The 14,655-nt window shown below is 48.1% G+C and overlaps 1 long non-coding RNA gene across 1 annotated transcript in view; it reads right to left on the bottom strand.

Moving 5' to 3' along the window:
- The window catches only part of LOC132025077 (uncharacterized), a 31,238-nt gene extending 17,086 nt beyond the window's left edge, over positions 1–14,152 (bottom strand). The window contains exon 1 of the long non-coding RNA XR_009406407.1: positions 14,083–14,152. This is a non-coding gene — a long non-coding RNA (uncharacterized LOC132025077). The remainder of the gene's footprint in view (positions 1–14,082) is intronic.
- Between the last annotated feature and the right edge of the window lie 503 nt (positions 14,153–14,655).

Raw genomic sequence — 14,655 nt, 5'->3', positions numbered from 1 at the left:
TGAGTCATAACTCAGTCCCTATTTTAACAAAGAAGAGAAGGGAACAAAAGTGAATATGGAAAAATAAAAAGTGAATGCATCTAGTTAACGCAATAAAATTTACGACTTCTCTCTTTTTTATGACTTGTGTTTAGAGACCGTACCCCCTATTCACTTCACAAGGATGCCCGTGCTGTCTCACAAGTGAAAGAGCAGGGAAGGACTGCTCAATGGGTCAACAGTTTCCTTCCAGGGTGATGGAAAAGTTCCGAAGCTAGAGAATGGCAGTGGTTGCAGGCACTGCCCACGTACCGGCTGTCACTACCAGTAGCTTTTATGTTATGTGTATTTTACCATCACCAAAAAAAGTACATTAAAGAAAACTTGATTAAAGATGTTACCAGGCAATTGGGATGAGTTCACTATTGCCTCCAGTACTAAGTTATGTTCCAGGGCTCCTAGCAGTTAAGGCAGAAGAAGAAATCTGGCAGGTTATCGGGTTCTCTATGCGTTTTCCAGGTTCTTTCTAGATCAGGGTCTCCCTCTCGTTTTGCCCACTCCCTGTATTACAGGCGCAGCCAGTGCCAGAGCGAAGGTGGGAGTCCTTTGGAAGGTTTGACTCAGCGAGGAAAGGAAGACTGGCAGCGGCTGGGAGAGGCAAGTCAGAGCTCAGCCCCTTCCCCGCTGGGGCAGTCGGCCTCTGCTTAGAGCTTGTCATCAAACTGCTTGGGGAGAAGAGCAGCTCCTGCCACGCACGGCCTCTGCTGGTGGGTCTGAACGGCTGTTTGTTCAGCCTGAGCGGGACAAAATCAGCCTTGACAGCAATGGTCCCGGCGGTATTATGTCAGGGGACCTGGCCTACCTATTCGCAGACAGACAAAGCAGAGGATTTGACAGGCAAAACAGAGGCAGCCTCTTCCCTCCCAGGCAGCCAAGGGGCTATTCAAAGCCGAGACCTGGAAGATTTTCATAAGGTGCTGACATACGCAGCCGGAATGCAGCAGGCACAGGGCAAAACTGACACCCTGTGCAGTCAGGCATGGCACTGGCTCTGGGCATCCAAACTGAGCCTAAGGGAGCTTCGAGGAGTCCCCACCCATTAGAGAGAGACAGAGAGAGCCCAAGAGAGCACTTTGGGGGAGAGAGCCCCAATTTGCAGGTCTGAGCCTTCAGCAAACGTCACCTTTGCCACCGCCCTTATAGTTCAACTGAGGAACATCCTCAAGGCCTCTCCCCTGGAAGCACAGGGCTCAGGAGCAGAGAGCCAGGAGTACTTGGTCCCTTGGTTACCGATAAGCCGCCCACAGGAAGGGCTGTAGGGCAGCAAAGAAACATGTATGAGGTGCCCGCTGCATGCCGGGCCCTAGCTAGAAGCTCCAGTCCAAGGCACTGATTTCACCTTCCCAGGAGCCCTGGGAGGTAAGTACCCTGTTCTCTCTCTTTTGCATGTGAGAAAAAGTCCTCAAAATAGTAACTGACCCAAACTCACAGAGCTGGGAAATGGCAGAGCTGGAATTTGAACCCAGGTCTCTTCAGCACCCAAACCCATGTTCTCTCTACCTAAATTGCACCAGTTCACAAGATCCACAAGGTGCTGGAATCACACCCTGTTTTCAAAGGGGCACGGGCACTTTCCAGTTCTGAGACCCTTGTTGTATCCCTTCCCTTCTTGAGGCCTCAACATCGGCGTTGGTGATGCAAGTGGCTGGAGATGAAGATGCTTGGTTGTTGACTGGTGTTAGGTCAGCATCACTGAGCTTCCGCACCACACTTTTCCTGACTGTTCTCAAAAATGACCCCAGTCCCCTCCCCAAAAGGTTGCCAGACCTATAGAGGTAACACTTTATCTGGTCCCCTCTCAGGACGCTGAAAGAGCATTCTCTACCCAGGGTCATATGCAACCAGACAGCAGAATTGCACCCAACTTGTCTATCCCCAAAATAGCACAGACCCCGCCATTTAGTGGGGACACAATAATGCTGTTGAATGGATGAAAACGTGAATGAGTGGTTTGCCACAAGACACGTTATACGTTGTGATGTAAAGAGCTGAGCATCAGACCCGGTTCTAGCTTCACCACTAACTCACTGTGTGGTCTTGGCCCACTCACTGGCCCTCTCTGGACCTCAGCGACCCCATTTATAAAATGAAGGGTATGAATTCGGTAGTCTCTAGCAGTCCATGCTAGCTGTAACTTTGCAGAGTTAAGGGAGAAGAAAGATCACACTTTCTGCGGCCCACTCTTCCCCTCCCCATAAAAAGCTGAAGCTATATTATGATCACATCTGAGAACAGTCAGGGAACATTCAGGTCTACAACCCCTGATTTGATCCGAAGCAGACAAGCAGCATTCTCAGATCTCAGATCCTCCAGCCTATGGAACAGAGACCCGCTCATGTGTGCACAGTCTTTACAGTTGGCAAAGCACTTCTCCTCCTTCCTGTCATTTAAACCTCAACACAGCCCTATGAGGGAGACAGGACAGATGTCACCATCCCATTAACTGACTACACAACTGAGGTCAGTGCCCTAGAAAGCATATGGAAAAAAGCAGAAGAGCTGCTATGTGAACCCAGAACCAACTTCTGACTCCTTTCATTTACACAGCTCACTTGTATGCAGGGAGTGAAGAAGAGATGAGCTCATTTGACCATAACCAGCTTTGGAGCGTCACAAGTTTACCACCTGGGTGGAAAACTGCCCAGTATTTAAAAGTCAAATTTGGGGCAGATGGGTACTGTGCACCTTGGGAAGTCAGCTGTACAGGGATGCAGGAGTCGAAGCCAGTGCCCAGGCACAGTATGCCATGTCGGTGCAGCAACTGAAGGATGACCTCCACTCAATCTCTGAATACTTAGGTATCGAAATACTGAGATGCTCTATAGGTAAACAGCAACTGTCTAAACTCCCACCCCCACCCATATCCACGCTCCCAGCTGTCCAGGTTGTCTCAACACCTCATCTGGGATTCCTTGGGATTCCCAAGGTGCTATGACCGCAGGGTTAAAGCCTGAAACCCTGGAGGGGAGGGAGGCTGTAATGCAGTCCTTCATTCTGATTTGCCTCTGTTCCAGTGCCTATATTCTGGTTGATCAATACCCCTGACTTGTTGATTTGGGTTTTTTTCAACAGCTTTATTGACATATAATAGATACACAAAATACAGCACATATTTAATGCACACATTTTGGTGAATTTGATTATATGGATACACTGGTGATACCATCATCCCAAAGTAACATACATATCCATCTCCTCCAAAAGAATTACTATACTCCTGTGTGTGTGTTAAGAACATGTAACATGATGTCCACAATAGCCAAACTGTGGAAAGAACCCAGATGTCCATCAGGAGATGATGGATAAAGAAGATGTGGAGTATATATATACAATGGAATATAATGCAGCCATCAAAAACCACAAAATCTTGCTATTTGCAACAATGTGGTTGGAACTGGAGGGTAGTATGCTAAACGAAATAAGTGAATCAGGGAAAGATAATTATCATATGATCTCACCAATATGAGGAATTTTAGAGACAAGACAAGAGACTCATAGGGGAAGGCAGGGAAAACTGGGACAGGATGAGGCCAGAGAGGGAGACAAACCATCAGAGACTCTTAATCTCAGGAAATAAACTGAGGGTTACTGGAGTGGAGGGGGGGTGGGAGGGATGGGGTGGATGGGTGATGGACATTGGGGAGGGTATGTGCTATGGTGAGCACTGTGAATTGAGTAAGACTGATAAATCACAGACCTGTACCTCTGATGCAAATAATACATTATATGTTAATAAAAAAATAAATATTTTCAGTCCTTGAGAAAAAAAAATAATAATAAAATGGCACTAAGTTCAAGGAAAAAAAAAAAAAAGAACATGTAACATGTGGGTGCCTGGGTGGCTCAGGCGTTAAGCATCTGCCTTTGGCTCAGGTCATGATCCCAGAGTCCTGGGACTGAGTCCCACATCGGGCTCCCGGCTCAGTGGGGAACCTGCTCTCCCTCTCCCTCTGTTGCTCCTCATTTATGTGCTTACATGTGCACTCTTTTTCTTTCTGTAAAATAAATAAATAAAATTTCTTAAAAAAAATATTTAACATGAGATCTACCCTCTTAACACATTTTTAGTTCACAATGCTGTATTGTTAAGTGTCCCACAGCAGGTTTCTATAATTTACTCACCTTATATAACTGTAACTTTATACTCATTGAAAAACACTGTGGTTGTTAAATATGTTAAATATGTTTAATATTACTCCCTCTGGTTACAGAAGTGATAGGGAATCTCTTAGTGCTTCTCAATCATTTTGAGAGTGAGGATCCTTTTCTTAACAAGTACAAATTCCACAGTTCTTAAAACATACACACATACATGAACGGTAGATACACTTTTTTGTAAACGTTGAGGAATTTCATGTCCAAAAATATGGCCAAAACTTTAGTAACTTCTGGGGGCACCTGGGTGGTTCAGTGGCTTAAGCCTCTGCCTTCGGCTCAGGTCGTGATCTCAGGGTCCTGGGGTCGAGTCCCACATCGGGCTCTCTGCTTGGCAGGGAGCTTGCTTCCTCCTCTCTGTCTCTCTGTCTGCCCCTCTGCCTACTTGTGATCTCTCTCTGTCAATTAAATAAATTAAAAAATATATATTTAAAAAAATATTAAAAGAAAAAAAAAAAGAAAGAATAAATAAATAAATAAAACTTTAGTGACTTCTGTAAATGGATCTGCATTTTATGTGTGACATAGTTTTAATGCAAGACCTATGAATAACTTCATCAATAGAAAATGCCTAGTGCTTTTAGAGACTGGAACAGACTTTGTACTCTTTTATGGGGTTCTGATGCGGCCAACCAGATCCTCTCCCTCAAGGAGATAGCTGAAAAACTAAGGCTGGAGAGAAGACTGGACCTTCCCAAACCCACTTACTGCTTGGAGCTAAAACTTGAAGTGGCATCACATCCAAGACTTATTATATCTATGGGTGTTAGACCAGGGTAGATGCTGACAGGGCAGAGGACATCTTGGGCTGGGCGACGAGTGACTTCCATTATGGGGCAAAAATCATTCACAGAGGTAGCCAGAGCAAAGACCTACAGTCTTCTTAAAAAGTGAGGTCGGCCTCATGGAGGCCACTCGAGTCTATTAGGCTTGGGGAAGGTGGGAGGTTTTGCAACATGGCTCAAGCTCCACCAACACTTGGGCTACCACAACTAGAGATCTGAGTGATGAGAAGAGCTGCACTATTTACTGGCCATTAGAACTTTCTCAGAAAAATCTCGTTGGCTCTGGAGGCAAAGGACACCAAGAGGCAGAGTTGGAAGTATCTTAACACAGAAATATACCAGGGTACTGTGATGTAAGAGCACAGGCTCTGGCAAGAAAGAGGGAGCTCAAATCCATCTCAGGTAGATGGTCTTGGCCAAGTTTTACTTCACTTCTCAGATCTCAATTTCTCAATCTGTAAAATGGGACTGTTCTAAGGAATGATTAAATGAACTAACATATAGCTCCTATTCAAACCCCTATTACAGGTACCTTACTCAACAAACGTTCCATTTCCCAGAATGATCAGGAACAAACTCCTCCAACCTATAGAACTACAGCCTGACAATCCGTTTAAGAACAACTACTTTGAGCTGAACAATAATTCTTTTAAGTCTATTAATTCATTTTTCTTCTGTCCACTTTTCCAGCCCTTTGTCTTTTTACTTCTTCTCTCCCAATTTTCCTCTAACACCCAGCTAAGCCGTACCCAGATTCCTGACCCAGAGAAACTGTGATATAATAAATGTTTGGTGTTTTAAGCCACTGATTTGGGGGTAATTTGTTATATGTCAATAAATACTATATTATTAATCCTGAGAAAAATGCAAATTAAAGCTACAATGAGATACTAGTACATAGTACACTCACTAAAAAGGGTACTTTTTTTTTTAAGATTTTATTTTTGAGTAATCTCTACATCTACCATGGGGCTCAGACTCACAACCCTGAGATCAAGAGTTTCATGGTCCACTGACTGAGCCAGACAGGCGCCCCTAAAAAGGGTAAAATTTTGAAAAACTGAACATATCAAATATTGGTGAGGAGGTAGAGCAACTGGAATTCTCATTTACCGCTAGTAGAAATGAGTGAAATTACAACCACTTTGTGAAAAATTCCGGCAACTTCTTAAAAATCTAAACATAATCTACCATCTGACCTAGACATTCCTCTCTTAGATATTTACCCAAGAGAAATAAATACATAGGTCTACACAAAGACTTCTACACAACCATTCATAGCAGTTTTGTCTGTAATAGCCAAAATGGAAACAATCCAAATGTCCATCAACAAGTGAATAGAGAAACAATTGTGTGTATCCATATAATAGAATACTACTTAGCAAAAAAAAATATTTTTTTTTAAAAAGGGAATTGACTATTGATATCACAACATGGATGAGAATCAAAATACCTATGCTGAGAGAAAGCTGCCAGACAAAAAGAATACAGTTGCTATTCCATTTAGATAAAATTCTATTAAATGCAAAATACAGTGCCTAAGTAGATCAGTAATTGCCTACGGAGAGGCAGGGTGGAGCAGATAAACCAAGTGGTCCAAGGAAACTTTCAGGGATAATGGATATGTTAATTATCTTGATTGTAGTAAGTTGCAGAATGCCTTGGAGATAATTTGGTAGCACTATATTAAAAGCCATAAAAACATTCCTGGCCCCATATATCTCACTCTTAGGAATTTGTTTTAAGGATATGTCAAAAGAAATAAAAAGCTCTTTATACAAACACATTCATGGTATCACCTAAATCAAAGATCTTGAGAACTACCTAATTGCCCATTGAGCATGATAGGGTTAAGTCAACACTAGACCATTCTGCTCACGATTGTAGATGAGACATGGAAAGTAAGGGGTAACATGCAGTTATGTTTACAAAATAATGCAAATGCATTGTGGGTGAAGGCTACAGAATTGTAGTACACTGTGATTATACCTATGCAAACAGACATACAAGTGTAAGAACACAAAGAAGAAGAAAAACCAGAACATAGGAAAACCTAGTAGGTGATTGAGAGGTAATTGGCATGTGAGTGGCTTTTTCTTCCTGTTTTGTCTCCTGTAATGTTACAATGTTTTCATAACACTTTTTAAAAATATCTCCTTTGTTGGTTTTGGCTCAGTCTCCCAACCTGGTGATTATTCTGAGTCTCACATCTATCAACTTCCAGCATCAGCACCTCGGTGGGGGGTCAGCCACAAGCTCAATCAGCTTGCCTTCTAGGTCCTCTAAAACATGGACAAAATGCTAAACAGAACTACTCTGTGATGTGAAGGACACATTCTTTTCTTCTCGGTGAAAGTCTTCCATTGCTGTTAGTCCATTTAGGTTACTTCAATACCATAAATGACAGAAACCCAGTTCCTGAGGGAGGAGGACTAGGAGGTGGTCAGCCAAGTGAACCTGGAAAAGGAGGCAGAGCTACTTACCTGAGCTTGGGTCACCTTATTCATTGGGTAAAGCCAATGCCGATCATCCCTGGCCAGAAAACTGCCTCCCCCCCCCCAGCAATGATCACAGGCAGCTCCACAAACTACAAACAGGAAGTACCTGGCATCTATGAGAACGTTAGAACATTGGAAAAGGAAAAAATAGAAGCCTGCGAGAGGTTTCACTACTGTTATTCCACTGACCCAGAGCCAAGTTCCAGGAGTCCATCTGGCCACCCCATCTGGGGCTAGTCTAGCCTGGCCAGAGGTCAGGGAAGACAGAAAGCCACATATACCACCGGCAGGAGGTGGGATCCTCTAAAAGGACCCCAGCACCAGCCTCTCATCTCTTTCCAACTCCTGGAGTATGTCCAAACACACCTCAGGAGGGCAAGCCCAGATCTAACCAGCCCCACAGCCCTTGGACTCCCACCCTATGGGTGGAGCACATGGACAGCTTCAAAACTAAAGACTATGCTTCTGAATATACCCAGCCCGATGCTGAAGCCTTCCCCAGTCCTCCTGCCAAAAGGTTGGGCCAGATCTGCCTGGGCAGAAACCAAGTCTGCATGCAAACCCAAGGCCCTAAGTTTCACCTTCTCTCATGTCCTGCTTAGCACCTGGGGGTCCCCTCTTTCTGTAGCCACACTTATCCAGTTACGCCTTTCAGATCCAGTGCTCTGCCTGCTCTCCTGGATATACCCCAAAGCCCAGTTAGGGACAGGCCTGAGACATGCCCGTGTCCTGATACATTCGTGTATTCAAAATACGTAAAGGGTTTAAAAGTGTCCGCATGGAGAAGAGTACTGCAATATTAGTAACCTTCACAACTGGTTTAGGACACTAGTATCATCCCCATTCTATGGGTCGAAAAGTTGAGGCTTAGAGTGCATAAGTGGTCGAAGGTCACACAGCTAGGAAGAGGCAGAGATAGGAATTGACCCTGGCCTGGGTAACTCTAACTAAATGGCTCTCATAGCAGGGCCACATTGTGCCTTGTGCTGATGACCTGGGTGCTCAGTTGCATGAAGTCCCGGTTCCTGCCACTAAGGAACTCCCAGAGAAGAACAGAGACAGCCACATAACCAAATCATTACACCACAAAATATGTGACAAGTGCCAAAATCCAAACATGCTGGGGCAGGTTCAAGGAGGGAGTGTTTCACTTTCTCAGGCAGATAAGGGAGGACTTCCCAGAAGAGGAGACATTTGAGCTGAGGTGGGGAGAAGGGGCAGCTTCCCCAGGCTGAGGGCATGAACTTACACAAAGGAACTAGAGAAGATGTGGTGGGAGTACCTGAAGCTGGGGGCAGTGAGACCCAGGAAGGGAAGAGGGGTGGAAGGGGCTTCATTGTGCAGGGAGGGCCCTGAACTGCACTTGATCTTGCCTTGGATGAAGGGGAGCCACTGAGGGTCTTGAGCAGCCAAGTGGCCTGGTTGATGCAGAGACAGAGTGTCCTGCTGAGGAATGCCTGGAGCTTTAGACTTGTCCAGATGGCTGGCACCTGGTAACCCTGTGTCCCCTTTCCTCAGGCCAGGCTCAGCAGAGGGGAGTGAGCAGAGGGCTCTGAGAGGACTTGGCCCCGAAAGGCTAAGGATCAGGACTCCCACCAGCTGCAGCACCCTCCTGACCGGACAACCCTCCATCCCTTCTTGCCATTGTCACACCATCCTTTGCAGGGTAAGACATGGGTGTGGGCAGCCTGGCACTGGCTGAAGTGTGCAGCCCCCCCCCCACTTCCCACCAGTGGCTCTCCTTGGGAGCGACTCTGAAGAGACGCTCCCAGAAAGGGAGGACAGGTACATGCCTACTCACCCACAGAGGCAGAAAGATAGAAGGGGAGACCAGAGAGACACACACTCCCAGGCCTGGAGATATACAAGAGGCCCCAAAATGCCCTAAGGAAAGAGGCCAGAGTTGAGCTGGGACACCTGCACTTGCTCCCCAGGTACAAGTATCTTCCAACTCCCCCAGACCACTGCAGCCCTTGCCCCTGGGCTCTGAGCAACCAGGCAGCCAGTGGTGTTGGGTTAGTGAGGGGACCTGTCTGGGGAACCCAGCCAAGCTCTAATCACCCCTAGCCCCACACTCAGCCAGCCGCCAGGGACCTGGAAACATCCTGATGGGCTCCCACACTGGGCTGCAGGAGACGTCAAGGATGCCAGTCTCTGCTCTGGGCCTACCTTTGCCTGGAGGGGGGAACAGGGAACGGTCTCTTCCTGTGTGCGCCAGGGGGTTAAACTAGAATACAGCCTAGGGCACTTCCCCTTTGCAGGGAAAGGCAGTAGTCATCAGCCTTTTTGAGATTGTCTTGCAAACCAGGAACTCTACCTCGACATAAATATCCATGATTTTCCATGCCAACTATGGGCTTCTCCGAGTCCCAAAGCCTTGCAGAGAACACGGAAAATCTAAGAAATGTGGATGCCGGACGATCCACAGAGGTCTGCGCCTGAGCCAGAATCTAAGCAAGGTGCGCCTACCTGTCACACTGAGAAGACCCACAGTCTGGCTCTCGTTGCCACCACCACCACCACCAAGCTCCCGTCAGCCCGGTGGCCCACTGGGTCTGAGCTTTCCAGGATCGCGCTTTGCATTCCTCGGTCCCTCGTTGGGAAAGCTCGCTGAGCACCCGAGAACAGGTGGCAGAGCTAACCTGGGCGGGTGTGAGGTCCAGACCCATGCTCAGGCACGGTTTTGTCCCAGATCCGCCCTGCGCACAGGGCAAAGTCCGCGCCCTTGGTGGAAAGGGGCGGCGGAGGGGGGGGGGGTGCCCTTTCTGCCGCCCTTTACAGCTCCAGGATGCCCGAGGCAGCTCCGGAGCTCTCCGCTCCAGGGACTCGCCCGAAAGATTGGGAGAAGACTACGGAGCAGGGATTGGGAGCAGAGAAAGACGAGAGGCAAGGAAGAGGTGCTTCCTCGCCAGGAGCCAGGAAGATGGTGGAGTGCTAGCCCCGGGGATTGCAGGGGGGGTGGTGGGTAGGAAGCAGAAGGCACCTCTCTCAGCCCTAGTTCCTGCAATCTATCTCGGAGAGTGACCCTAATTCTGCTTTCAGAGCGTTTAGGTGAACCAATGGCAAGAGGGCTCAAAGCTGTGTGGCCCCTACCGAGCTCTGGGGGTCCCTGTGTCATGCTACTCGCAGAAAAAGGCCACACCCAAGGGGCCTCAAAATCTAAAAACTCTGGGCTAAGCTGCAGAAAACATTTTACTTTAATCAACCGCTACTTTGAGGAGTGTGTCTTATCTCCCCCCATGAGTGAGAATGACCTCACTTTCCCCCAGGAGCTTCTCGCTCCCCAAGGTCCAAGTTTTTCCCTGAAAGCAATTTAAAGGTGGAGAAAACAATCACAGCGCAGCGAAGCATCCTGCTCCATTCTTTTGACTCTCTGGAAGAGGGGGGACAGGTAGGGGATCCCCCACTTTACAGATGCAGAAACTGAGGCCTAAAAGAGAAGCAGATGGCTCAAGGTCTCTGGGCCAACATTGAGCTAGCTGTAGTCAGAGCTCTCACTCAGCAGCACTGCAGCTATCCGTGGCTGGGCTGGGCTCACTGTGACACGAGACCCCCTTTGTGGCAGTGTTCTGTCTGATGCTCTCTGAAAACATACAGCCTGCTGATCCTGATTGTCCTAGAGTAAACCAAACAGAGCTCACTGTGTTCCCGGCTGTCCCAAGATTCCTGGATCTGATTCGCAAGCATTGGGGCCTGGAGTTTCCACTGTCACTTGGTGAGGAAAGTGACCCAGGCCAGGCCAGTAAGCACAACTGAGGCTCTGAAAGCTCTGGGAAAGGTTGAGAGGCTGCGAGCCCAGAAGGTAAGGACCCCAAGACCTGAGTTTCCCCTTCAGCCCAGAACCTCCCCTGCAAGACTTCAAGCAAGTCCCTTTGGCGATCTGGGCCTAGTTTCCTTCCAACTTGTATTTCCAAGATTTCCTTAGGGAGAAGAGCTAGTTACCTCTGCATCTGCATGAAGGGCATCTGGTTCAAGGGCTATGAAGGAATTTCCCATAACTCCACGAATCCCCTCCTTTGTATTTATAAAACTTCTAAGGGCACTTCAAAGCTGAGGGCACTTCAAAATTCAGGAAAGTAATTCCTGGAGAAGAGCTGCATGGTTTTCTACAGATCGCCAGCATTCTTCCCTCCCCCTAAAAACTGAACATAAAAAGGGTTTTTCCAAAGGGGTATGCTGGGGATACTCTGAGGGCTGGAAGCAGGTGCAAAGGAGATGGAAATCACCCAGCACCGGCCCATGTCTATGCTAACCCATCCCTTCTAAACTAGGAGAATAACCTCCAAGGGGCTGGAACCTAATCTATGGCTTTCAAATGATTCTCAGTGGCATGTGCTACCCTCCACAAATGTTAAGGAACACTATACCAGAGAAGAGGGAGGACTTGACCAGACAAAAGCAAAGAAATGCCCTGGCATCTTGAGGGATCTGTTTGCAGAGTTTTGATCCAAACGGTTAACTGTCCCAGTTCATTCATCAAATCATTTACTTCGAATTTTGCCTCATGGACTTACAGACTCTTCAAAGTACAGAATTTTGAAATGTCTTACGAGAATAAAACATCTATAGAATAGAATCTTTAGGATCCTTCTTTGTTCATGAAAATCTTGACCTTAGAAAGTAATAATCTCAGGATGCTAATGCTTGATCTGATGCACAGGTGTAGCTCTGTAGCAGCAAAGTCTGAGAAAAAGGAATCAGAATTCTAGAAGAATGGGTTCACAGACACAAAACATTGAGGATCAAGAAATCCCGAGACATGAGGCTTCTAGTCATAATTATTGGAGCTTAAAAGTAAAGAATCATAAAGACCAACCATTAAAGCATACAGTCATGACTATTACAGGAATTATCAGAATTAGTCTTCAAGTTACAAAACAGTGGAGCCAGTACTGACATCTTGTAATTCTTTGGATCCAGTACTAACATTTTCGAATTAAGGAAGAAGAGAGAAGTGCATTTAAGCAACCCAGATCTTCTAATCAGATATTTCTAGAAAGGAATTCAAATTAAGTAATATATATCTCAGAGCTGTGAAAATATCTAAGAACTAAGGAAGCCACAGTTCCCGGTAGTGACATCATATTTTCAGACATAAAATTTTAATTCCAAGCATCTCAAAATACAAGGAATTCGCTTTTACATTTTGAGCAGAAGCTTAAAGTCATAGGAATATAATTACAGTCAAAGAATTTAGACTTCTGGTCATGGATTCTTAAGAGTTACAGAATCGTATTATTTGATTTATGAAAACGTGTTGGGATAGTGATCCAAACTTAAAAATTTGGAAATCTGAATCTTGGAATTTTGGAAATACACGGAACCACAAAATCGAGTGCTGAAAGACTGCTATGACGTAATCTGGCTAAATTTTTTTAAACTTTTTATTTCCTTTTGCAAAAACGTAAAAGGGTGAAATCTGGATTTTTGCTTTTTCGTTACTTTGAAAGAAGGAAACAGAGTTTTACTGAACCAGTGAAAAAGCCCCTCTCCAGTCATTCAAGCACCCATCGGCTGAGGAAGAAGGTCTTCCTGCAAACCGTGCAAACTGCTTCCAAACCCGGGTCGGTGGAGCGAGGATCTGAGTTCTCTGCCTCTTTCTACCGAAGGCAGTTGCCTCAATGCTCAGCGGGGCGGAACCTACAGCGGGCTCGCAGCCACCAAGGACGCGATTAAAATCCCCGAAGGCCCTGCCGCCCTCGCTCTTGAGACTCGCTCTGTCCCGCCCTACACCCGCAGCCCGGCGGAAAGCTGCACCCGGGCTAGAACCTCTGGGATGGGCGCCAAGACCCGGATTCCTAAAGGCAGAAAGGACTCCGAGGTCCGCATCTGCCCTCCCGCCCCCAATTCATGGAGCAGAAAATTGAGGCCCTGCTTCAGAGAAAGGACCCGCCCAAGGTCTACCCGCGCAAGACCACCAAGCGAACGCAGGCTAGGAGGACGGCCGCCGCAGGGCGTCTCGGGTGAGGCCGGAGGTCCCACCTTGGGGGGATGGCCGGAAAAGAACTCAGAAACCGGACACCCGGGAAGCAAATGGATCCCCCCTGTGCCCGCCCCTTCCCCTGGATACGCGCGCTCCTGGAGCACCCACACCTCAGGCCCCCTCCTCTCGCAGCCCTTGCGCCCCTCTGCGGGAAGGGGCTGCCCCGCTTCCCCCGGGGTTCGGGGAGCCACTTGGAGCCCTCCCTGGCCTGGGCGAACTGGAGGAGGAGGTTACCACGACAGCACAGAAGCCTAGCCTTCATCCTCTATAAGCTGTGCGCCACTGTCCTCCGAATAGAGGGGACCCAGGTCACCCAAAGACAGGTGATGGGGAGGGAGCTTTCCCTAAAAATTGGCAACGGAAGGTCTCTCGAGGCGCAAACACTCCGTGCAGCCCAGGAATCTGGGACCCAAATGGAGAAAGTGGTTGCCTCGGGCACAGATCGGGCGGGCGAAGTGCCTCTTAACACAGCCGAAGGTGTGAGGCCCCGTTAAGCGGCAAAGGTGAGGCTGGGGCAAGCCACCTCCCCGATCGGGCCTAGGAATCCTCGTCTGAAGGATGTGGGACAGGATGGGCAATGGGCAAGGCAGTTTTTGGGGTTTGAAAATCACTCTTGAAATACCTTAAGCGCCAGCCGACTGGAAGGTCGTCTTCCTTCCCCATTCTCTGCTCCACAAGAACCAAGCACCCCCCTCAGCAATTCCTCACCTCTCCCGACAAAAAAAAAAAAAAAAAAAAAAAAGTGAAGCGAGCCGGTCCTTTTCACCTGCGGGTCCCAGCCTGCTGCAGAGGTTAGTGAAGTCCGGGAGCGCTGAATTCCCGCGCCAAGGTCTCCCAAGACAGTCCCTGGCCTCTCCAGGCCTCAGTCTCCCCGTCGGCGCGCAGGGGAGGCCAGCCCCGGCGAGCCCCGAGTGCCCTCCCCGCTCTGACGTTGTGGGGCTCCCGCCGCGCCTCCACAGCTGCTCCCACCTGCAGAGGTGCACCCGGGCCCAGGGGGCGGGCAGTCGGGGGGCGGGCGGGCACCCGGCGCCGCCCAGACCTTCCTGGCGCCTTTAAGGAGGAGAAGCCGGCGGAGGGAGGAGCCGGTCCGGGTGTGTGCAGGGGAGCGCCTCGCCTGCAGTTTCGGCGGCCGGAGGCCAACGGTGAAGAGAGGGAACAGTCGCCGGCCTACCCGCCTGGCCCGCATCAGTGCTCA

The sequence above is a fragment of the Mustela nigripes genome, chromosome 9 (assembly GCF_022355385.1).
Source record: "Mustela nigripes isolate SB6536 chromosome 9, MUSNIG.SB6536, whole genome shotgun sequence".
NCBI classification, from domain to species: Eukaryota; Metazoa; Chordata; class Mammalia; order Carnivora; family Mustelidae; genus Mustela; species Mustela nigripes.
Note: the sequence above shows the minus strand (reverse complement) of the source record. Positions and strands in the feature narration are given on the sequence as shown.